We start from the raw sequence: 23,479 nt of genomic DNA, 5'->3' as shown, positions 1-23,479 counted from the left end.
TCTTCTATGGATAAACATAGAGAGGATTCTGACAATGTTAAAACAGGACGAGGAGCTCGCATCCACAGCACACACCTTTCTGCTTTACTCTGTTCCAGATCTCATCGCTCAATCTTTCTTACACCCATTAAGAGCTTATTTCAGGACACAGTCAAAGACTCTACCTTTATCAATATGCACAGGGATTGCAAGTGTTCTCCACTTTCCGATTACGTTCCTCCTCGTGTCATACCTCGGTTGTGGGATCAAAGGTATTGCTTTGAGTGGTGTTCTGTCAAATTTCAACCTTGTCGCTTTTCTCTTCATCTACATAGCTTTCTTCGAAGACAATCTAAGAAAAGATGAAAAGGTGTCAGAGGAGTCGTATGAAGATAGTGTGAGAGAATGGAAGAAGCTTCTTGGTCTTGCGGTACCCAGTTGTGTCGCAGTTTGTCTCGAGTGGTGGTGCTATGAGATCATGATTGTGCTTTGTGGGTTACTTATAAACCCTAAAGTAGCTGTTGCTTCAATGGGTATTCTCATCCAAATTACTTCACTTGTTTACATTTTCCCTCATTCATTAGGCTCCGCAGTCTCGACTCGTGTCGGAAACGAGCTGGGTTCGAACCAGCCACAGAGAGCGAGAAGAGCCACCTTTGTTGGACTTGGTCTCAGCATCGCCCTCGCGTTCATGGCTTTCATCTTCACTTTCTCAGTCAGAAAGGTATGGGCTACGTTTTTCACGGATGATGAAAAGTCGTTAATTTTACTGTGATGGTTCTGCCAATTGTTGGCCTTTGCGAGCTAGGAAACTGCTCAGACGGTCGGATGCGGCGTTCTCAGAGGGTCGGCGAGGCCGAGGATGGGAGCTAAGATCAATATAGCGGCGTTTTATGTGATTGGTTTGCCTGGAGGAATGGTTCTAGCATTTTGGTTTGGTTTGGATTTATGGGACTTTGGCTCGGGATGCTCGCAGCGCAGATATCATGTATGATTGGTATGATGGTGGCAACGTGTAAAACTAATTGGGCATTTGAGGCGGCAAGGGCTAGGGAGCTAACTGCACCGGATGACGTCAGAAACTGCAGCCATGTGGAAGATGTGGAGGTTGGAAAGTTGATAATTAGAGAGGAGTGAGTCTTTAAGAGCGGTAGATAATTGCTCTTTTCAATATGACTGTCTTCTTTTTATAATAATAATAATAATAATAATATGACTCTTTCAAAATTAATTGCCAGTTTAATTTCATTAGAAAGAATTCAATAGATGGATAATGCAAAGTTTGTAGGATAATCTTCAAATTTGACTGTATTGATTTTTCTGATATGGAGCATAAACTATGTCTACAATAACGATTGCAACTGCACTATTTTAAAAATAATGTAGGTTTGTTAAATAAATAATTATTAATAATAAAATAATAAAATTTATTTTCGAACTTTTTGTTTATAAACTGACATATGTTAATATAAAAGTACATATATATCTTTTATCAATGTATATATATATTATTTTTCAAATATATGCTTCCATTGATATAATAGATAAACAACTTATATCATACAATTATTTGAAAATACACCTTAAGTGAAATCATTATAATTTGATTGTTTCATTATTTTACAATACTGATTAGACTATTTTACAATACGAGAAAAAAATAAGCAAAACAAAGAAAGCAAAACTCCTAAAAACTAATCAAAAGAACTCTTTCAAGTCTAGGCAGGATCGATGAAGACATCAACTAAGATTCGAACATATATTTGGACAAATATTCAGAGCTTTCAAGAATCGTCGGAAATGATAGAAACAACATGAAAACAGAGTTTCGAACCTAGGTACCGCGGGAGTTTTCCAAGGTCGAGACTGTTTGGTGGCTTTCTTTGCTGATCACGTCTGCTGGCAGACCGATTACTGTTTTTTTTTTCGATTTTGAAACCATCGATGCAAAACCTCTGACGATTCGTAGCTAACAGCAGCTGAATTTATCGAGAGAGAGAAACACGAGTTATGGGATTCTTCAACTTTTTAAGTTAAAAAGCTATGGGAGTGGAGAGAGGGAGAGGCAATGAAAGAGTGGAATGTTCATGGTGGTTTATGTAAAAACACATGTCATGCAGCCAGAGTTATTGGGTCATTTCTCCTGGAATCAAGACAGCCTCTCACCAGGGACGGATGCAGAACCATATGTAGATGGAGGCACAAATTTTATTTCATTATATTTAGTTATAGAATTAGGAAGCATTTCTTATACTAATAGTAATTACTGAAGGAAAATAAAAAATAGATGGGGGCACGTGACCCTGTTCCTCTTCACCTGCGTCCGCCACTATCTCTCACGTGCAAAGCCGAAGTGGCATTTAAGTGATTTCTTCAATAGAAAAAAGTGGATATTGTATTTTCGAAAAGACTTGCATAGGATCAAGGATCAAAGAGTACCCCAATCCATTTTGCAAATAAAAACTTTGGCCGACCCAAAGTCCAAAATAAAACCCTATGTTCCTTTTGGTATAATTAACATTTTATCAAAAAAAAAAAAGTCCAAAATAAAACCTGCCCACGACCCACATTCTCAATTTTCTAGGTTTATAAACGTTTTATTAGCCAGCAAACTTGGTTTTTGAGATAATGAACAAAATCATATCACTGAAACTTCCACAACATCAGAGATTCTACATTGAGACTTCCGCTGGTCTCTATGAAAAATCACTGAAACGGAATTCACTCCTTCTTCACATCACGCTCAGTAGGAGGCTCATCATTATCCACAACGGCCGATTCTTGCTTGGTTACATGAGCGTCTTTCTCACCAGTCTCTGCGGGTTCAGACGCAGATGGGGTTTCGGCTTCTGAACCGGTCACTTTGACGGTGCCAACGGTAGCATACTTGCTCTTGAACTTGTACTCCCAGTCCTGAAGAGCTTCTAGCTCAAAGGGACCAAGACCAGAGATATCCCAAGTCAAATCTTTCTCCTCAAAAGACATCTTTGCAAGAGCTCGGCTTGCGTCTTTCCCTGCAAACAAAGCATACGGTCCTCCGGGTCCATAGAACATCCTACAAACCAATAAGATATGGATAATTGGATACCATTTCATTACAAACACAACCTTTAATTAAATTAAGAAGATAATCAAATCCTAATATGTAATAAGAAAAACCTTCTTGTATAAACTTCAAAATGGATAAACCTTTTATTACACTATGCCAAACATAACTTCAATCACCCAGAGAATTTCAGCTTAGAAACCCTAAATTAAAATACTTCTAAGGGCAATTACTGTCAAAGTTAACCACTTTACGGTTCCAAAGTATGCAAGTCAAAGTTCTTACAGGACCAAGACGAAACTAGAGAAAGGAGAAACCAAACTTGTAACCCGATGTTTGTCAAATTTCAAAGAAAAGACAACCTGCTTTGAGTTACATCATAGATCTGATGTTTGATGGCCATAAGAAGGGGCTTTTGAGGGTCGGAGCCATCGTACTGCTTAAGCTCCTCCTCTGTGATCTCGCCGACCTGAACAGGCTGAGGAATCGGTGGTTCTTCCTCTGCAGCTGACGATCTAGCCCTCTGATGTCGGCGAACATCATCGAAAGGCGAAGCAAACCAGCCTGAGACGACTTGGTAAATGGCGAAGGCGAGAGCGAGGGCGGTGAAGAAGACCACGGGGAGAGACCTGTGTAAGCATGTATCGCTTCTTTCAGTGTTTGCCATAGGTGTAGCGCCATGGTTTCGCTTGGAGAGAAGAAGGAAAGGAAAGCAGATCAGTCTTGAAAAGATTTCTCACTTTAGTCTTTCTTTGTAAAGTCAGACTAGACTTTTGACCCGCACGCCCGTGCGGGTGTTCTTTTTCGGTTCGCAATATTTAATTTTTATTATATTTTATATAAATGTGATGTTGTTAATATATATTCTATGCTGATTTAATACATATTTTATGATGGTTTGTTGACCGATATTGGACAGTTCCGTTTGTATTTTTAATTACCCTACACAATATGTTTTTAGTATTTGGTTTTGATAAACAAAAAACCTAAAAGAATATATTTGATTTTTCAAAACTTACATATTCATCAGCAAAAACTATTTGAAGAGTCTCTCCCACCGAATAAGGTGTTTTGTTGCCAGGAATGAAGCAATTTGACTTGAGATCACTATTTCATCTTAAATGGATTCATGTTTTTGAGAGGTGTGAAACTTGCATTGCTCGACATTTTTTTGATCTGGATGTGAATGTTGTTCTTCAACGTATATTGAATTGTATATAGTTTTATAAGTGAGACATATATGATAGTAAAATCTAAACTAATTATTTGAAAACTTGATTTGCAAGTCGTGTAGATAAAAAATATACTAAAGGTTAGGAATATTTTGTCAATATTTTGTTTTTAATTTTTTTCACATAATGATAAGTATTTAAAGTTTGGAATATACTAAAGATGTTGTAATCAATCGATCCTATAAATCTGTAATTAGCAAGTATATTGATATTTTTATAAATATGATACCTTTAATTTAGGGGCTTGTTATGTTAAGTTATTAAGATAGTTAAAGATTTTACGAACAGTGAATTGATATATCTGACTTAGTTGATATATTTTTTTAATGATAGGTGCAACAAAATCATTAGAAAACTTTATACATAGATTTTATGTTTAGAATATTAATTAATATAAATATTGAATCCTATTAATCTATAAAATAGTAGTCAACCCGAATGGTTTTTAATTTTATCCAATACAAGTAGTACATATAAGGGAAATTCTATAAAAATATCTCAACTAAATTTGTTAAGCTTTTAATACCTAAATTTTTTCGCTGTCTAGTTTAATATCTCAACTAAATTTTTAAGCTTTTAAATACCTAAACTTTTTCGCTGTCTAGTTTAATATCCCAACTAAATTTTTTAAGCTTTTAAATACCTAAACTTTTTGATGTCTAGTTTAATAACCCAATTAATTATTTTGCTCACTTTAATATACAAACTTTTAAAACTAAGTCTATTTAATATCCAAACTTTTTTATTTTAATTAAAAATACTAATAATTTTCAGACGAAATTTTAAAAAATCTCTAAATTTTACAAACATCTCAGAAAATTCTAATTTTATTTTATGTTTGAGAATAAAATTAACTAAAATGTGTATAACCTTAAATTTTGAAATAAAAATTTTAAATTTTAAGTATTGAGTTTAGTTTATTTTCTGAAATAGAAAACAAATTTATTTATTTTCCTTAAAACTTAATTTTAAAAATTTTAAAATTTTCTTCCTAACTTATTACCTTCTTTCCTAAATCATAAATAAAATTAGAATTTTCTGAGATTGTTTTGTAAATTTGAAGGTTTTTTAAATTTTGTTTGAAACTTATCAGTATTTTAAATAAATTTTGATTATTAAAAGGGACATAATTTTAAAAATTTGTATATTAAAATGAACAGTATAATTAGTTAGGATATTAAACTGGGTAACAAAAAAGTTTTGGTATTAAAAAGTTTAATGAAATTTAGTTGGAGTATTTTTATGAAATTTTCCCTACATATAGTCCGGTTTAGTAATGCTATTTACAGTTATAATATTATAGTTATATATTAGTTTTGGCTGTAACACTATTTTAATAAAAAAATTGGCAATGGATTCAACAATATCGCTTACTAAATTTTTGAAACAGTTTCATGCTGATATCGAGATTGTGCTGATGTCCAACTGTATGGTTAGAGATTTTATAGTTAAAGATATACAAATTGGTCAAAGATAATGTTAATGGGCTTCGATTTGGATTATGACGTGAAAGGCTTAAACAAAATTATAGCAAATCTGTATCATTAATATCAGTGGCAGATATTGTAAATATTTAGATGAAGTATGGGTTAATTTTCTTTTGTACTTCACTTTTAATAGGATAGATTTATTTTCTCACTTTTAGCCTTTTTCTTTTTCTTTTTGGAACCCAACTCTTTCACCTTTTAGTCCTTTACCATTTTTCTCAAATTGATTTTTCTTTTCCATTAGCATCTCTATAATATTATTTGAGAAGTCAGTTTCCTACGTGTCACGCTCACGTTAACTCTCACGGTGGTTGATTACGATGATACCCTTAACGAATCAAATATATCTAACTATCAATTATTAATCATTTATTTTATTTAATTTTTCCTTTTCTATTTAGGTTTCTTTTTTCTTTTTTCTTCAAATAACCTATATATAAATAAAATTTATAAATTTAAAAACGAAAAATACTTTTATATATAGTGTAATTCATAATAAGGAAATTTCACAAAATAATCTTGATTTTAAAGTAAAAAAATAAGGGAGAATTACCAATTGTGACTCAAAACTTGGAGTCAAACCCAAAAGAGTACCCCAACTTGGGTCAAAGGCAAAAGTAACTTAAAAGGCTATTGAAATTACAACTATCTCCTTGTGAACAAACAAAAAAACGGATTTTTTTTTACGTTTCTACCCCTCGCAAGTCGTCTGTAAACAGACGACTTGAAAATAAGTCGTCCAGACGACTTTAAGTTAAGTCGTCTGGACAGTTATTCTTAAACATAATTTAAAAATTTTGTAAAAAATATTTTGATAAGTGAAAATTGGAATTATGTAATTAACATATGTCTTAAGAGATATAAATTAATATATAACAAATTTCAATTGTTTTCAGCCCAGATGAGTGAAAGTAGTGAGTCATGATATTCTTTAGTTTATGTTTCATCAACATATGTTGTAGTATTGTATGTGTTCTTAGGGTTAGATTTTGGAAAGCATTAAAACCGTTTTTGAAAATTTTTAAAATTACCTAGGCGTGTTCGTTTCTGTGTATAGTAAACACTATTGAAGTATAATTTGATTTTATAACGTGGTTAGTAAGTTAATTTAGTCATTTTAGTTTAGGGGTTCATTTTAGGGTATTGGACGACTTAATATTTAGTCTTCTGTTCCCAGACGACTAAATATTAGGTCGTCTGATGTACATTATCAGCCAGAATAAGTCGTCTAAACCGGACCAAACCTTAAAGTTTACCAATGTACTTTTAAAGCTAACCGGATTATTTACCCAATATATAAGGTGATTTTTTTTTTTTTTTTTCATTTTCCGCGAACAGAAACCCTAACAGTTCTCTCTCACGGCGATATCAAAGGCGATTCGAATTCCCACTATTTCCGAACAACCATCGTTCTCAACGTCGGCTATCTATCTCACTTCATTCTCACCGTTGTCGCCGCAGCTTCTTCTAACCCTAGCGCCGCCGATTCCTCTAAACCCTAGCGCCCCCGCTTCCACTATTTCCGAACAAACCGTCGCCCTCGCCACCGTGCTCACCAACGTTCTCACCGCCGCTTACTCTAAACACTAGCTAGCACCGCCGTTTCTTCTAAACCCTAGCGCCGCCGCTTCTTCTAAACCCTAGCGCCGCCGCTTCTTCTCTGTAAACCGTAGCGCCGTTTCTCTGTAAACCCTAACGCCGGTAAGTCATCAAACTCGTGGAAAAGATGAACATAAAACGTTGTCTCTTTCAATTTACTCATTCTCACCGTTTCACGTTTATTTTTTCAGATCTATAACCACAATGACGAGTACTCGAACTCCTTCTGCGACTAATCAGGTCCGCTTGAAATTTTTCTACTGGAAGACTTGTAAGTAAGTCGTCTGGAAAGTCTTCAACCTGGACGACTTAGTACGTCCATTTGGAAGACTTTCCAGACGACTTAAATATAAGTCGTCAACTAAGTCGTCCAGTTGGACGACTTTCTAGACGACTTATATTTAAGTCGTCTACTAAGTCGTCTGGAGTAACAATTAAGGCGTGATTGATTTAGCTTGTGTTCTGACTTCTATTGTTGTCTTTGATTATTTTGCAGACAAAAAGGATGGATATTCCAGAACTCCCCCGTAGGTTATACACATTAGGGGAAGAGCCAGAACCCCACAATAGCATTTCGTATCATACGGATAACACGAAGTTGCATACTGCTCTTAGGGAAGCTCTCACTGATGCTGAATTTGAAGAGCTCAAGGAGTCGAGATTGGGAGTTTTCATCAAGTTCAAGGAGCAGGGATTTGGTTGGGCTTCAAGGCTGGTTCACCACTTGCTCGGTTTAAAGCTGGACATTAAGAAGAAGTACGAGATGTGGTATCTCGTTGGTCCAGAACCTGCGAGGTTTTCACTGTTAGAGTTTGAAAACATCACTGGTCTAAACTGCGACTACATCGAGGACCTTGAGACACCAGAATGTGAAGTTACCCCACAGATGGTTTCTTTCTGGGAGATGATGGGAGTTCATCGGGAAGCTGGGCCAAGTACTGATCAGATAATAGCAGCACTGAAGAGATGCGGGGATTGGTCCAGGGAAGATCGCAAGCGACTCGCGTACCTTTCCATCTTCACTGGATTCATTGAAGGGAAAAAGTTCTCAAGCGCTACACGAGCTACTCTCGCAAGGCTAGTGATGGATTTAGAAAGGTTTGAGAATTATCCATGGGGGAGAGTCGCGTTTAAGGTGCTGATGGACTCTTTGTGGAACAAAGATATTACTGGCTGTTACACCGTGGATGGCTTTATACAAGTTCTTCAGGTCTGGGCGTACGAAGCTATTCCGGGATTGGGTGCTAGTATTGGTCTACCCAGAGCAAACAGTCCGTCTCCACCGATTCTGGCTTACGACGGCAGCAGAGGCCGCAGATTCATGAAAGCTGCTATCTTGAGTCAGGTACCTTTCCATCTTCACTTAATTAAGTCGTCCGGAAGGTCTTCCAGCTGGACGACTTAGTAGACGACTTATTATAAGTCGTCTGGAAGGTCTTCCAGCTGGACGACTTAGTAGACGACTTATTATAAGTCGTCTGGAAGGTCTTCCAGCTGGACGACTTAGTAGACGACTTATAATAAGTCGTCTGGAAGGTCGTCCAGCTGGACGACTTAGTTGACGACTTATAATTAAGTCGTCTATTTAGTATTTTGTTTCAAATATCTAACTCGATTCTTCTTCTATTTACTGCAGACCCGCGTGATCAACTTTGTTGAGAAGGACATTAGTGAAATGTGGCCAAAATGGGACTCTGAGGTTGATGACGTGCCCGCGGAGAACATCATTAAAGTGATGTATGATCGGAGACCGTGGAAGTGGACCATGGATTGCTGGGAAGTCACTGGTACAAACCCAAGTTTGTGACTCCATCGAAAAGAGCCAAAGAGATGGTTGTGGAGGAGGTGGAGGAAGACAATCAGAGACCTCGGAAGAAAGCTCGTAAAGAGGCTCCTAAAGAGGCTCCTAAAGAGGCTAGAGAAGAGGCTCCTACAGAGGCTACAGAAGAGGCTACAGAAGAGGCTAGAGAAGAGGCTAGTTGGGTGACCAGAGAGGAGTTAGAAAACATGTTCAAGGACTTAGGTGACATGATGAAAGAGGGGTTTAAGAAGTGCATCAGGGAGATTAGGAAGATCTCCGATAGATTGGAAGCTGTGGAGAAGAAGGTTGGTGTCACCAATCAGGCTACCCCTCAAGCCCCAGAAACCGGGGTTAGTAAAAACACCCTACCCCACAAGCCCCAGAAACCGGGGCTAGTAACAAACAGACTACTCCTCAAAAGGATCAGCCTCCACTTCAAACCAATCATCCTACTCCTCCCACCAGACAGCCTGCTCCTCAAAAGGCAAAGCCTACTCCTCAAAAGGCGAAACAGCCTGCTCCTCAAACTAAACAGCCTGCTCCTCAAACTAAACAGCCTGCTCCTCAAACGAAACAGCCTGCTCCTCAAACTAAACAGCCTGCTCCTCAGACGAAACAGCCTGCTCCTCAAACGAAAAAGCCTTCTCCACAAAAGAAACAGCCTTCTCCTCTGCCCAAAGAGGTTAATATCAAATCTTTAAGTCGTCTGGTCTTTGTATAGATTTGTAAATATATAAGTCGTCTGGAAGGTTTTCCAGCTGGACGACTTACAAATAAGTCGTCTGGAAGGTTTTCCAGCTGGAAAACCTTCCAGACGACTTATTTGTAAGTCGTCCAGCTGGAAAACCTTCCAGAAGACTTACAAATAAGTCGTCTGAACTCCAGCTGGAACCAAATCCTCTCCCAACTTTTATTTAAGTCGTCCAGGGTTAACTTGTTCTCTTTTATTGCAGAGATTGTTGCCGGAGGATACAGCAGATGAGGCGATCTCGGTATATAAGATCTTGCCGGAGGATAAAGCAGATGGTGTCACCTCCAAAGAGATTGTTCCTCTCACTTCCACTGACCACCGAGCTTCGCTTCCAACGATCAACAACCGAGCTTCGCTTCCACCGATCCAGCTTCAGCTTCAGAACCGAGCCTGGTTGTATTGGACCAAACAGCTCCCACTGCTTCTGTGCGTGCAAGGAGTGAACGAACGAAGAAAACCTGCTCCCACGCAGATATCTCCTTATACGGCAGAGAGAAGGAACTCCTTAGAGTGGGAAAGTATAATCCATTTCCCACACTAAACAGACCTAAGATGAAGGAGCTCGCTGATTGGTTGAAAACTGATCCGTAAGTGATTGCTTTACCCATAATAGCTTGATTTAGTCTACCAAAACTGATTGCTTTTTTGTTTGCAGTGATTATTTCACTAAGGAGAGGACAAACCACGTACATCACCAACTTGGTGGTATCAAAACTCCGGACATCCAAAGCATGGCTGGAAGACGTAGTAAGTCTTCTGCTTATCTTTAAGTCGTCTGGTAACTTGTCTTTGTATAGATTTGTAAATATATAAGTCGTCTGGAAGGTTTTCCAGCTGGACGACTTATTTGTAAGTCGTCCAGCTGGAAAACCTTCCAGAAGACTTACAAATAAGTCGTCTGGTAACTTGTCTTTGTATAGATTTGTAATATATAAGTCGTCTGGAAGGTTTTCCAGCTGGACGACTTACAAATAAGTCGTCTGGAGGTTTTCGAGCTGGAAAACCTTCCAGACGACTTATTTGTAAGTCGTCCAGCTGGAAACCTTCCAGACGACTTATTTGTAAGTCGTCTGGAGGTTCTAACTTTATTATTTTTATATGCAGCATATAGATGCTTGGATGAATGTGCTGAGGCAGAGGTATAAGGAGAACCCACAATGTTTCCGGAGCGAGCGAATGTGCTTCCTGGATCACAACTTTACCCAGTCTTGGAGAGAACAGTATCTGGTCTTCAAAACATCGTCGTCTGATCACAATGGTTTAGGAAAAATGCTACCTAGTGGGGCGGCGAGTTTGTATGACGGATCAATGCCTTCATTTTGCCAATCAAACAAGAAGTGGGGGGAGGACATTGATGATATCTATGCGCCACTGAACTTGGACAACAAACATTGGGTGGCTATTTGGATATCGATCCCTAAGAGGCACATAGTCGTCTGGGACAGCATACCTTCAACTACCATACCAGAAGATGGGATGAGATAATGGAGCCTTTTCTCGAGATGGTCCCTTATCTGATTGTGGAGTGCGGAGACCAGATGCATGGGTTGGAGCGATACACTTATGAGAGACTCCTCAAAGATGTACCCACGGCCAACAATGGTGATTGTGGCGTGTACGCTGCAAAGTACATTGAATGTCATGCTCTTGGGGTCCCTTTAGCCCTAAAGACTTTGCTAGGTCCAATGCGAAGACTATGAGGGATACTATGGCTTTGGCTATATGGACGGAGCTTGTTGATCAGCATCTGAAAGATAATGAGGATGGTGGTATGTTTGTAGGCATGTATGATTAGATACACAAATCAATTTGTATAGATTTTTTAACTTGTATAGATTTTTTAACTTGTATAGATTTTTTAACTTGTATAGATACACAAATCAATTTGTATATTTGAACTATTTGTATACACAAATCTATTTGTATATTTGAACTATTTGTTTACACAAATCTATTTGTATGTTTGTGGGCATGTAATGATTTATTTGATTTTCTAACTTGTATAGATTTTCTAACTTACAAATAAGTCGTCTGGAAGGTTTTTCCAGCTGGCGACTTACAAATAAGTCGTCTGGAAGGTTTTCCAGCTGGACGACTTACAAATAAGTCGTCTGGAAGGTTTTCCAGCTGGACGACTTACAAATAAGTCGTCTGGAAGGTTTCCAGCTGGACGACTTACAAATAAGGTCGTCTAAAAAAAATAAGGTAGTCTAAAAATAAAATACACTGGACGACTTACAAATAAGGTCGTCTAAAAAAATAAGGTAGTCTAAAAATAAAATACACTGGACGACTTCGTAAAAGGTCGTCTAAAAAAATACACTTGAAGGGATAGTAGAAGGTAGTCTAAACACTGGACGACTTATACACTGACGGACGACTTAAACCACTGGACGACTTCGTAAAAGGTCGTCTAAAAATACACTTGAAGGGATAGTAGAAGGTAGTCTAATACACTGGACGACTTCGTAGAAGGTAGACGAAACACTGGCGACTTAGAAATTAGTTCGTCTGACGGGTAATCAAGACTGGACGACTTATATTTAGGTCGTCTGGACAACTAGTCAACTGGTTGTGTACATTGGTGGTTTCGTATGGCCAGTTTCCTTGCAGTTTGAGCATCTCCGTGCCCTGTTTTCTTCCTGGGTTTGTGTCCCCTCATCCTAGATAGCTCCAACCAGATTGCCATCTTGATTTCTTCTGTCTCCCCGGACCACGCTTTAACGTTTGGAGGAAAGCATTCTCGTTCCTCAATATGTTGTGACACGATAGGATATATATTCTCTGAGTATCCTGCATACAGATGATTCTTTGAGTAAAGTGGACATACACAGTGTGTCGATATGCACACCAGCATGTGTTCCAGCTGCTATAGCATGAGAGCAAGGTATTTCTCCACTCCATAGACACCACACCACACTTTACATGTTCCAAATCAACCGCACAGTCCATTTTGCCACCTTTGACAAAGAAACGCCATCATCATTGGTTCGACCGTCATCGTATCCGCTATCTCTGATCGAACAGCAAGCAAGTATTCAACACCCCGGCTATGTACAGTTGGGAGACTCAAAGCATCTTGTCTCCTTTTCCAATACCATTTTCCTAACTTCTGCCTTATGAACTCCAGCAGGAACGAATCGGAAATCCTCTTGCTCGCTTCAGTGGGGATTAATAGATTCAGCGATGTTGCTTGTTTTTATGTTGAACCTGTTCCCCTTACAACCCTTGACCATAGCTTGCGTCGGCCTTCTCCAAATACGTTGCAAGTTCCGGGTTTGCACTCCGTCTCAGCCATGTACCGGTTAAAATCGTGAACCGTGTGCGCATAAGCAGCCCCTTTCACCAAGTACATGAGATGTTTCCCTTTAAACTTTTTGACAATGTTATCTTGAAGGTGATAATAACATATTCCTCGGGTTGCCCAAGGAAACACCTTCTCACACGCACTTTTAATGGCCGCGTGCCGGTCAGAGACTATCACCGAGGCTTGTCATGAGATATACAACTAGCAATTTTGTGAAAAACCATTCCCAAGAAGGTTCATCTTCAGCATCCACGATCCCAAAAGCCAATGGGAATATCTGAAAATTGCCATCTTGTGCGGCTGCAACTAACATAACACCTCCATACTTTCCACTTAGGTGAGTTCCATCCACCACATGACCCCTTCTCTGATACTTAAAACCTTTGATAGAAGCTCCAAAAGAGAGAATTAGATACTTAAATCTTTTTCTCAGAATCAAGTTCTATAGCCGTGATAGAATCAGGATTTGCAATGGAGATTTGCTCGAGATATGAAGGCAGACGCGAATACCCTTCTTCTGCTGATCCTCTCACCAATTTCTGTGCATATAACAGTGCTCTGTATGAAGTGGTGTAATCAAGCGTCATGCCAAACATGTTCTTCATTGCATCAGTGATATGCTGTGGAGTTATCCCATCAATGATCCCAACACGATCATGAAAAGACTACCAACATACTTTGGAGTACAGTGTCTCCGCTGAGCGATTCGGTCTCCAATTGAGCATAAATGTTTTTCCACATACTTTGTTACCCAAAACGTGTTTGACCCATGTTTCACACTCGCTCTGATCTCCATCCACAACCGCTAAACCCGACATTTGCCACAAGGAGAGTTTTTGTTGATTTGTATATCTGAAAGAAAACCTACCCCTCACTGCTGTCAACCGCAGCTCTGAAAGCAGTGCATCCTTGCTAACAAAACTCTAGTTGACATAGATGCTGGTACAATCCGATTTTCCTCCTTCAATAGCATTTGTCTTAGCATATGTCTTTTCAATTTCTTCAAAACAAATATTATCATCATCTTCCTCGTCCTCATCTAGAACCTTTCCATAAAGACTGTAATCCCCACCATTCTGATCCGTTTCACCAACAATAGTGTTATCGCATCCTCCTCCCCATTTTCCTCCTCCCCATTTTCCTCCTCCCATCTTGATTTTCATCTTCAACAGACTCATTATCACCAACATCTTCAAACATTCATCAGCCTCATCATTATCACCAACATCTTCTTCCCATTCACCAGCTTCATCATTATCACCAACATTTCTTTTCCCATTCACCAGCTTCATCATTATCACCAGCTTCTTCTCTTTTCTCTGAAACCGTTTCCACTTGCTGCGGCTTGATACACAAAAGACATACTCTATGCGTTTTGAGTATCTCGAGCAAGTTTCGAACTTGTCTATCACTTTAACATGAATGGGAGGACTGCTTGGAGTCATCAATCATTTCTGCTGGTATGAGTAGCTAATCTCCACAGTCACTGATCTCATGTCCAGGTTATAATCTTCTTGAGCCATTGCAACAAGTTCAGCATGTGTTGAATCTTCATTCAATAAAAACAATCTTGCTCCTTTGAGATCATCAACCACAAAATCCCAACGGAAATCTCTCACACAACCTCTTCCCATACACTGCATGTAACTTAAAAATCATCTGCAAATATTCAAAATAAAACACATTAGTAAACATAGAGAAAATGAAGAAGTTCAACAAACATTATCGCAGACGACTTAGATTAAGTCGTCCAGAAGACTTAAAGGTAAGTCGTCTAAAGAGGTCACTTTTGCAATTGAAAATTAAAGGGACGACTTAATTCTAAGTCGTCCGGCTTTGTTTTGTTAAAAAAAAAATTCAGACGACTTATATATAAGTCGTCTACGAAAACGGGCTAGTTTTGCATTTGACCGAATCGTGTCAGATCTTTGACTATTTCTGGACGACTTATAAATCAGTCGTCTCTGGAAAGTAAAAATTTCAATATTTTATTCAAACTAGACGACTTACACGTAAGTCGTCCCAGGTTAGTTTTGTAATTGAAAAATAAAACTTGAAATTTAACTTTCTCCAGACGACTTAACTAAAAGTCGTCCAGCTAGACGACTTAATTTAAGGTCGTCCGGGATAAGCAAGGTTGGACGACTTAATTGGGAAAAATTCTGGACGACTTTGCTTTCCCGGACGACTTTAAATTAAGTCTTCTGACGGGACGACTTTATATTATGTCGTCTGGTAAAAATTAAATTATGAAGTTTTATTTTTCAACTACAAAACTAACCTAAGACGACTTACACGTAAGTCGTCTAGTTTAATAAAATATTGAAATTTTAACTTTCCGAGAGACGACTGAATTATAAGTCGTCCAGAAATAGTCAAAGATCTGACACGATTCGGTCAAATGCAAAACTAGCCTGTTTCTCGTAGACGACTTATATATAAGTCGTCTGGACTGTTTTTTCAACCAAAGCTGGACGACTTAGTTTAAAGTCGTCCGTTTGACCAGAAGACTCATCAGTAAGTCTTCTACATACAGATGACTTACTTGTAAGTCTTCTACGCGAACAGATTTTGAAAAAAATTCAAATTCGTACCTTCAACTAGGTGAGATGACTTTGTTTGCACACAGGGTCTCTCTCCAACCACCCAGAACCTCAAACGAAAGCAACCGTAAGTCAAAACGAAAGAAATATGGCTCCAAACAATTTTGAATCAAAGCTTCAGTTTTTTGGATGAATATGGAGAGAGTGAAAGTGAAGAAATGTTGTTTTTAGTTCATAACAATTGAAACAGAGAGAGTGTAAAGAGATTTACGTGCATTAAAGGGCATTAAAAGCTCCAAACAGTTCGTACAAGGTTGTTCCCACTATTCATGGCAGTGGCAATATTGTAAATACTTGAAGAAAATGAGGTTGAGACAGTAAAGAAGCCATTTTCGGAAAAAAAAAAAAAAAAGGGTTAATGGCATTTTCGTAGAGATAAAATGCAGATGTGGGGTTAAAAACTCAAAAAAAAAATGAGTCAAAAGAAAAGGTTAGTTTTCTGTTTGAATTCAAGTTTTGAGTCACTTTTGCAATAAGCCCAAAAATAGTATCTTTCCCTTTTTTAAAAGTAATCTTAACAATATAATATATATTTTTAAAAGTATTAAGCATTTTATTTAAATCAATATATTTTCTCATATTATTACAAAATAATTTAATTAGCATAAACTAAGATATCTTTAATGAATAAAATTTAATTTAATCTTTTTATGTTCCTTTTTATTTTTCAAATAACATGTATGATAAAGAAAATATTTATAAACTTAACCCAAAAATACTTCTATATATAGTTTGATTTCAAAAAGGAATTTTTAGAAAAATAATCTTGATATTAAAATAAAGAATTAATATTCCTTTTTAATGTATCGATTTTTTTTAAGAAATTTTGTACCTATCATCACTTTATTTTATAATTTTTATTTGTGATAATTAACATATTCCAATTACCAAGTACTATGAAATAATACATAGTCATGGGCTATTTACAAATAGCCAATTCATAAATATATATATATATATACATCTAAGATGAAAACCAAACTAATGCAATGAATACAATAAATATGATTTGGTTGAATTAGATTAGAAATAATTATACTTGATTTTTAACGAAAATATATAACACAATATACCCCACAAATGAGTAACTAGACCAATCCAAATTATTTTATACAAAGTCAAACATTAAATAAAAAATATATATTCTGATTTTATTCTCAACATTATCTAAATAAATATGAAATTCTCAAATAATACTACAAATATATTAACCAACTATTACAATTAAGATGTAACTTTGAACCGATCAACACTTCAGTTTACTTTTACTATTTTATTTTCAACAACATATATTAAATTATACATAATCCTACTAAAAATATATATACAAATTGAAGGCATGAATCAACTATATGAAAATAACAAAATTAATCAAAATTTTAATCGGTATAACAAAATATCTTAGTTGAATCGTAAAAAGTAATGTTATCTAATATATCCAAATAATAACCAAACAATCGAGATATTACATATCCAAAATTATAATCTTATTAAAATAACACAATGTTATTTAAAAAAAAAACATGCATATTGATTACAATATAAATAATAGAAATTTTTTTAAAAAAAATAAAAAAAATTTAAGAAATTTTTAGTTTTTAAAATATTAATAAACTATCATAATGTAAACAAAATATTATAATATAATTACTTTATAAATATTATATCCGTGCATGAGCACGGGAAAAATCACCTAGTTTATATTATAAAACAGAATCTTTCATCTGATTTGTGTCCTTGATTTTTGTTTTAAATTACATTTCTATGTGCTAACATTTAATTTTAATATAAATATATATTATTTAAATTAAACAACAAAATATTTCATATATTTGGTAACTAACTATATTTTGTAAATAATATAAATTCTAGATTTTAATAAAAATTATATTTTTTTTCATTTAATTTGAATATTATTTTTCGTCTATAGTATTATTTTAACGATCGAATATGAATATATACATAAAAAATAAAAAATATTTACTCTGTCATTTTGTACATAATATTTAATATGCTAATTTTGAAATTCAAAAATATTTTTAAACTATCATAAAATCAAATTTCAGATATAAAATAATTAAAAACAAACTTATTGTAAGTTATTAATAACAAAAAACATTATTGTCATATCAATGAATTTTGATTTTTTTAATTACCAATATATCATTTTTAAATAGTAGCAGTAACCTATACAAAGAGCTATGCTCATTGTCATCAGAAGTTGTATGCTATACAAAGAGTATGCTTCATTGTCATAGCAGAAGTGGTATGTTCTTATTTATAAAATACCACCTTATATAACTTTATTTTAAATATATTTTATTTATAAATAATTTTCTAAATTTTGAGAAGATATTATACATATTTATCAATATTGTTTCTTAAATTTAAGAAAATATTATACATATTCAATATTTTTCCTTAATATATCTATGCTTAAATTTAGAAAGATATCATCACATATATAACTCAAATTTAGGTATTTAACCAAAAAATGAAAGAATTAAAAAAATCAATGGAGGTAGTTTTTCAATATTTTAAAAATAATAAACTAAAAGAGATTCACAATATTTTTTGTTTAATAGACTAGTAAATTGTGAAACTTTTCACATTTATTAAATTTTGAGTGGGCTAACTATTGTTTTAATATTAAAATTTATTGTAAAAGTTTTTTTACTAATAAAAGAATGGAGAATCTACACTATTTTTATTAGATGGCTTAGAAAGAACAATACCCCTAACTCTTTTGTATAAAAACTTTAAAATCTTATAATTTTTTATTGTTAAAAATCCAAAACATTTTTAACACATGAACATCTTATGAAAAGAAAGTATTATTATATAATAACCAAAACTATAACTCAATCATCTTCATATCTGACATTGGATAAGTCATAATTTTGTTTTCTTAAGAAAAATCTATTTCCAATCATAGTTTTCGATACTAATGAAAACTATTTTTGTCAAATGGTGATCAATTTGTTTTCAAAAATATCACAATATTAATCTGTAATTTTATTACCATCTTCCTCCAATTACTAAGGAACTTCACGACGGTTCGATATCTTACGCCGTCCATGAAACTGATGTGAAACCGATGCGGAGAGCTCTCAAGCTAAGCCTCCTTCTGAAACTGACGTGAGAGCAACAATGGAGAATGATTATCTCACTATCACCCCTCACTTTTCAGTCTGACACTACTGCTCCATCGTCTCCTGCAATTGGTTAGGCTCCTGAAGTCAACAAGAACCCTCGGCCTCATTAAACATTGATACTCCTGACCTTGTTCAGTCTCTAGGTTCATGGGCTAAACCACTTTTCTTCAAACCTACTGCTACTCTTCCGGAACCTAGCACACCTCCAGACTATGACCATGCGTTTATTAGAAATCAGTTAGCTGCTCTTTGGCGTTCCCTTAATGATGATATATCAGGCCACGGAACAGCAAGCATCTAGCACACTCATTACAACCTCTGATAGACAAATTGCCTCCTCCAGAACTCAAGCTGATGAACTTTAAGGCTCCGTGGGCTGTGAGATTAAGTCCACAGTCACATAACCTCTATCGAGCAACTACTCCAACCTACAGACTCTATGGTACTCATGACACATCTATTCCTTCTAAAGTTCTTAAGCTATGATCTGAAAACAAGGATGAATATACCACAGGAAATTCCATAAGTATTCTTTACCTCCAGGTGGTCTGTACATGCTGTGGTAATAGGATCTGGGGTAGGAGTTGTAAGATTATTTGTAAGAAGCTTGGTGATTCGTCTTTTATGTTTCATATCCCTCACCAACCTACTCGTCAAAGGGCTATTCAGAGAAATTTTGGCATATTGATGATTGTCTCCTATTTGTACTTCCGTGGACTCCTGAAAGTTCATTTAAAATTCCAGAAATCTCCACATTTTCCTTTTGGATCAACCTGAGGAACATATCTGATTGGTTGTTACTCTAGATTAAGAATAAGTCATGTTGCCTCAGAATTAGAGAACTTTATTCTAAAGCATAAACCTTGTTTGGATCCTACTATATGGAAGAAGCTTAGTTGCTAGTTGAAATGGAGCTGGATAAAGATTTTCCAAAGCTTATTGTCCTTGATGATAAGCAAGGCAACATATTTTTGGCTAATGTTGACTATACATGAATCCATCTACATGTGAGAGATGTGGGTAATTTTAGACCATAAAGCGAAGAGGTGTCTTCTATCTACTAAGTCTTTACATGATCAAAAATGTTCTCAACCAAAGATGGCATTAGTGATGAGATTCATGTTGCGGACATTGGATGCCATAATGCAAAAGGAAAATGATCTCCCGGCATTAGCTTTCCCTCAAAAGAATTCCAATGGCCAATGGCATTCTTTCTGACTTCTACTATAGCTTATGAGGCGCCACTTTCAAAGTCCCTGATGTTGTGTCCGGTTCTGAAACTACTCAACCTTGCAATTATTGTTTTAAAGATTGTAATGTAGCAAAGACTCTCTCTCTTTATTAAACTTAAAGAAACTCACTCAAAACTTTAAGCACTCAATAACAATTTCTAAAAACTCTTAAGCTTTGCAACAATTTGCATCTTTCTTAATATAGAGATTAAATTCCTAATCTCATTAGCTACACACACTTCCTAAACCTATCTCGATTAGGATTCTTATAACTTAGACTGAAAATTATCTTTAAGTTTTCTCCCACATTAATCAGGTTAGAGACTGGTTCTCCACTACTTGCTTCTTCTTCTGTTACCTCCATGGTGTACCAAGGTACACAATTGACAAGGTACATTGCTCACTCTCCTACATCGATTCTAGGAGAACCAAACTGCATTGCCAAACTTGTCCAACACTTTATCTCTATTAGTAGATTCTCAATTTTCTCCGCTACACAAATATTATGGAAGCTTCTCCTTCAAACATTATCAACAATGCAGTCCAAAAAACTTCTTATTGATCCATTAACCACAACTCATCACACAAGTATTTTTCGAGAATCCTTCTTTCTTCACCGTGCTAAGAGTTGGGGATGAAGTTAAAAAAGAGTCAATGGGCTCATTCATCTTGACAAGGGAAGGAAGAGAGACAACCCCCCTTCCATTAAAATACTAATATTTGGAATTGAAGACTGTGCAAGGGAGATGTAAATGTGACTATCATGGTTATGGTTCGTCTCATTAGCTATTTTCTTATATTTCTTTGTTGCTTCTACTAGTTCTTGGAAATTTCTTACACTTTATCTCCATTATTATATTCTTAATCTGCTCTCACTACAACAAATATTATGGAAGCTTCTCCATCAAACATTATCAACAATGCAGTCCAAAAACTTAACTAATTAATCTATTAACCACAACTCATCACAAAGTATTTTGGAGAGTCCTTCTTGCTTCACCGTACTAAGAGTTGGGGATGAAGTTGAAAAGGAGTCAATGGACTCATTCAGGTTGACAAGGGAAGGAGGAGAACAACCCCCCCCCCCCCCCCATTCAGGTTCGTCTCATTAGCTATTTTCTTACATTTATTTGTTGGTTCTACTAGTTCTTGGAAATTTTCGTACACTTTAATCCATTAATAGATTCTCAGTCTGCTCCCACTACAACAAATATTATGGAGCTTCTCCGTCAAACATTATCAACAATGCAGTCTAAAGAACTTAACTTGTAGATCCATTAACAACAACTCATCCCCACAAGTATTTTCGAGAGTTCTTCTTGCTTCACTGTGGTAAGAGTTGGGGGTGAAGTTGAAAAGGAGTCAATGGGTTCATTCAGGTTGACAAGAGGAGGGAGAGAGACAACCCCCCCCCCCCCCATTAAATACTAAGATTTGGAATTGAAATACTATGCAAAGGAGATGTAAACGTGGCTATTTGTGGTTCGTCTCAATAGCTATTTTTTTTTGCACATTTCCTTGTTGGTTCGTCTCATTTAGCTTATTTCTTACATTTCTTTGTTGGTTACTAGTTCTTGCAAAATTTTCTCGCATTTATCCCATTAGTAAATTCTCAGTATGCTCCCCCCAATACATAATATTATGGAAGTTTCTCCTTCAAACATTATCACAATGCAGTCCAAAAAACTTAACTTGTTGATCTCTTAAACACAACTCATCACACAAGTATTTTCGAAAGTCCTTCTTGTTTCCACCGTGCTAAAAATTAGGATGAAGTTGAAAATGAATCAATAGACTTCTTCAGCTTGATAATGGGAGGGAGAGAGACAAACCCCTCCCCCCATTACATACTTATATTTGGAATTGAAATATGAAAACTAGAGGAGATTTATCATGGTCATATGATCCTGTCTCATTATCTATCTTATCTTTTTCATCTTTGGTTTTGTTGGTTCAGTTCTTGTCTAAGTTTTTCTCACTATAAAATTGTTTAATCTTCTCTGTAAGCATTAATATTTTTGTTTAAATTTGAAAGTTTTAGTTCAAAAGAAAAAGAAAAAAAAATCCAAAAGTGATCAAAATGTACTATTGTTTATATAGAAAAATTTTTAATGAATGAAAATATTAAATCTTGTCGACCAGCTTGCAAAGCTAGAAAGAGAGAGAGAGAGAGAGAGAGAGAGAGAGAGAGAGGAGAGAGAGAGAGAGGAGAGAGAGAGAGAGAGAGAGAGAGAGAGAGAGAGAAAAGTAGATATGTTTGTCTCCGGCGTACGGCCGGCGCCGTGAGCGGTCCGTGCCGTCGCCGTAGACTCTTTCTCTTTCCGTCAAGTCTTACGCTTCTCGGCTTCTTCGTCGCTTCCTACTCTTGATTGCTTTGTCGGAGCTCTAGTCCAAGACCTTCTCTGTCGGTGATTCTGAGAATGGTCCGACAGTGAAGAATCTACTACCGGAGTAAAGACGCGGTCGTGGGAAGAGTGGCGTGGGGTCGCCGTTTCTTCAGCTTAGGGTTTTTTCTGAGAGGCAGAGGCTTCGGTAGCTCTGTCGACGTCGGCTTCTGTGGTGGAGGAGAGCTTTCATCTGCTCCTCTGTCACCGGCTCTGGTTCTCGGGGTGTGAATTTCACAGTCCTGCGCCGCGGGTTTGGTTTTTTCTTTTTTATTCAGTCTTGTTATCAGTTAGGGTTTGTGGTCCGGTTTTGGATCGGGTTTGTTGCTTTTTGCTCGTGGTTTGACGGTACGCAGTGAGATGTGGTTATGGATCCCTATCGAAGAGATCGATGAGGCAGATTCTAGTGAAGAAAAGCATAAAAGCTAAGAGTTGGTTGTGGTTGGAGGCTCGCCGATTGCGAGCTCCGACGTCTCGAGAAGCGAGGGTGTTGAACCGGTGGCGTTTCGCAGAGGTGGCGGCAAGTTGAGGCAGATTTGGAGACGTCGTGGCGTTTCGTGGACGGAGATCGCAGTACGCGGTTTGGCTTCCTGGCCGTTGGGCCTGCTGGAAACAGTACGGGTTTGGTGGGTCTGGGGCGTAAGGCCCGTTTAGTTTGTGTGTTGGTCTGGGCTTTAGCTGGTGGGCTTAAGTCTTGTAGTGGTTTGGGTTTTGGCCTTGTAATATTTGGGCTAGTCCTTTTTCTAATTTAAAAAAACCTTGACGGAAAAAATTAAATATAAATCTTGTGTTAGATTTGTTCATTTCGGACAAATGGGATTTGAGCATGTTTAGGAGGAGAGAGAAAACAAGTGGGCGTTCTGTCCAGAAGACTCGCATGCTGGTGGTGGACTGAGTTTGGTT

The 23,479-nt window shown here is 36.6% G+C and overlaps 2 pseudogenes; one reads left to right on the top strand and one right to left on the bottom strand.

Moving 5' to 3' along the window:
• Nucleotides 1–4: 4 nt before the first annotated feature.
• LOC130503977 (protein DETOXIFICATION 50-like) lies at nucleotides 5–1,116 on the top strand (annotated as a pseudogene).
• Nucleotides 1,117–2,685: 1,569 nt separating this feature from the next.
• LOC130503978 (membrane steroid-binding protein 1-like) lies at nucleotides 2,686–3,721 on the bottom strand (annotated as a pseudogene).
• Between the last annotated feature and the right edge of the window lie 19,758 nt (nucleotides 3,722–23,479).

The sequence above is a fragment of the Raphanus sativus genome, unplaced genomic scaffold (assembly GCF_000801105.2).
Source record: "Raphanus sativus cultivar WK10039 unplaced genomic scaffold, ASM80110v3 Scaffold1278, whole genome shotgun sequence".
Classification (NCBI taxonomy): Eukaryota; Viridiplantae; Streptophyta; class Magnoliopsida; order Brassicales; family Brassicaceae; genus Raphanus; species Raphanus sativus.
Note: the sequence above shows the minus strand (reverse complement) of the source record. Positions and strands in the feature narration are given on the sequence as shown.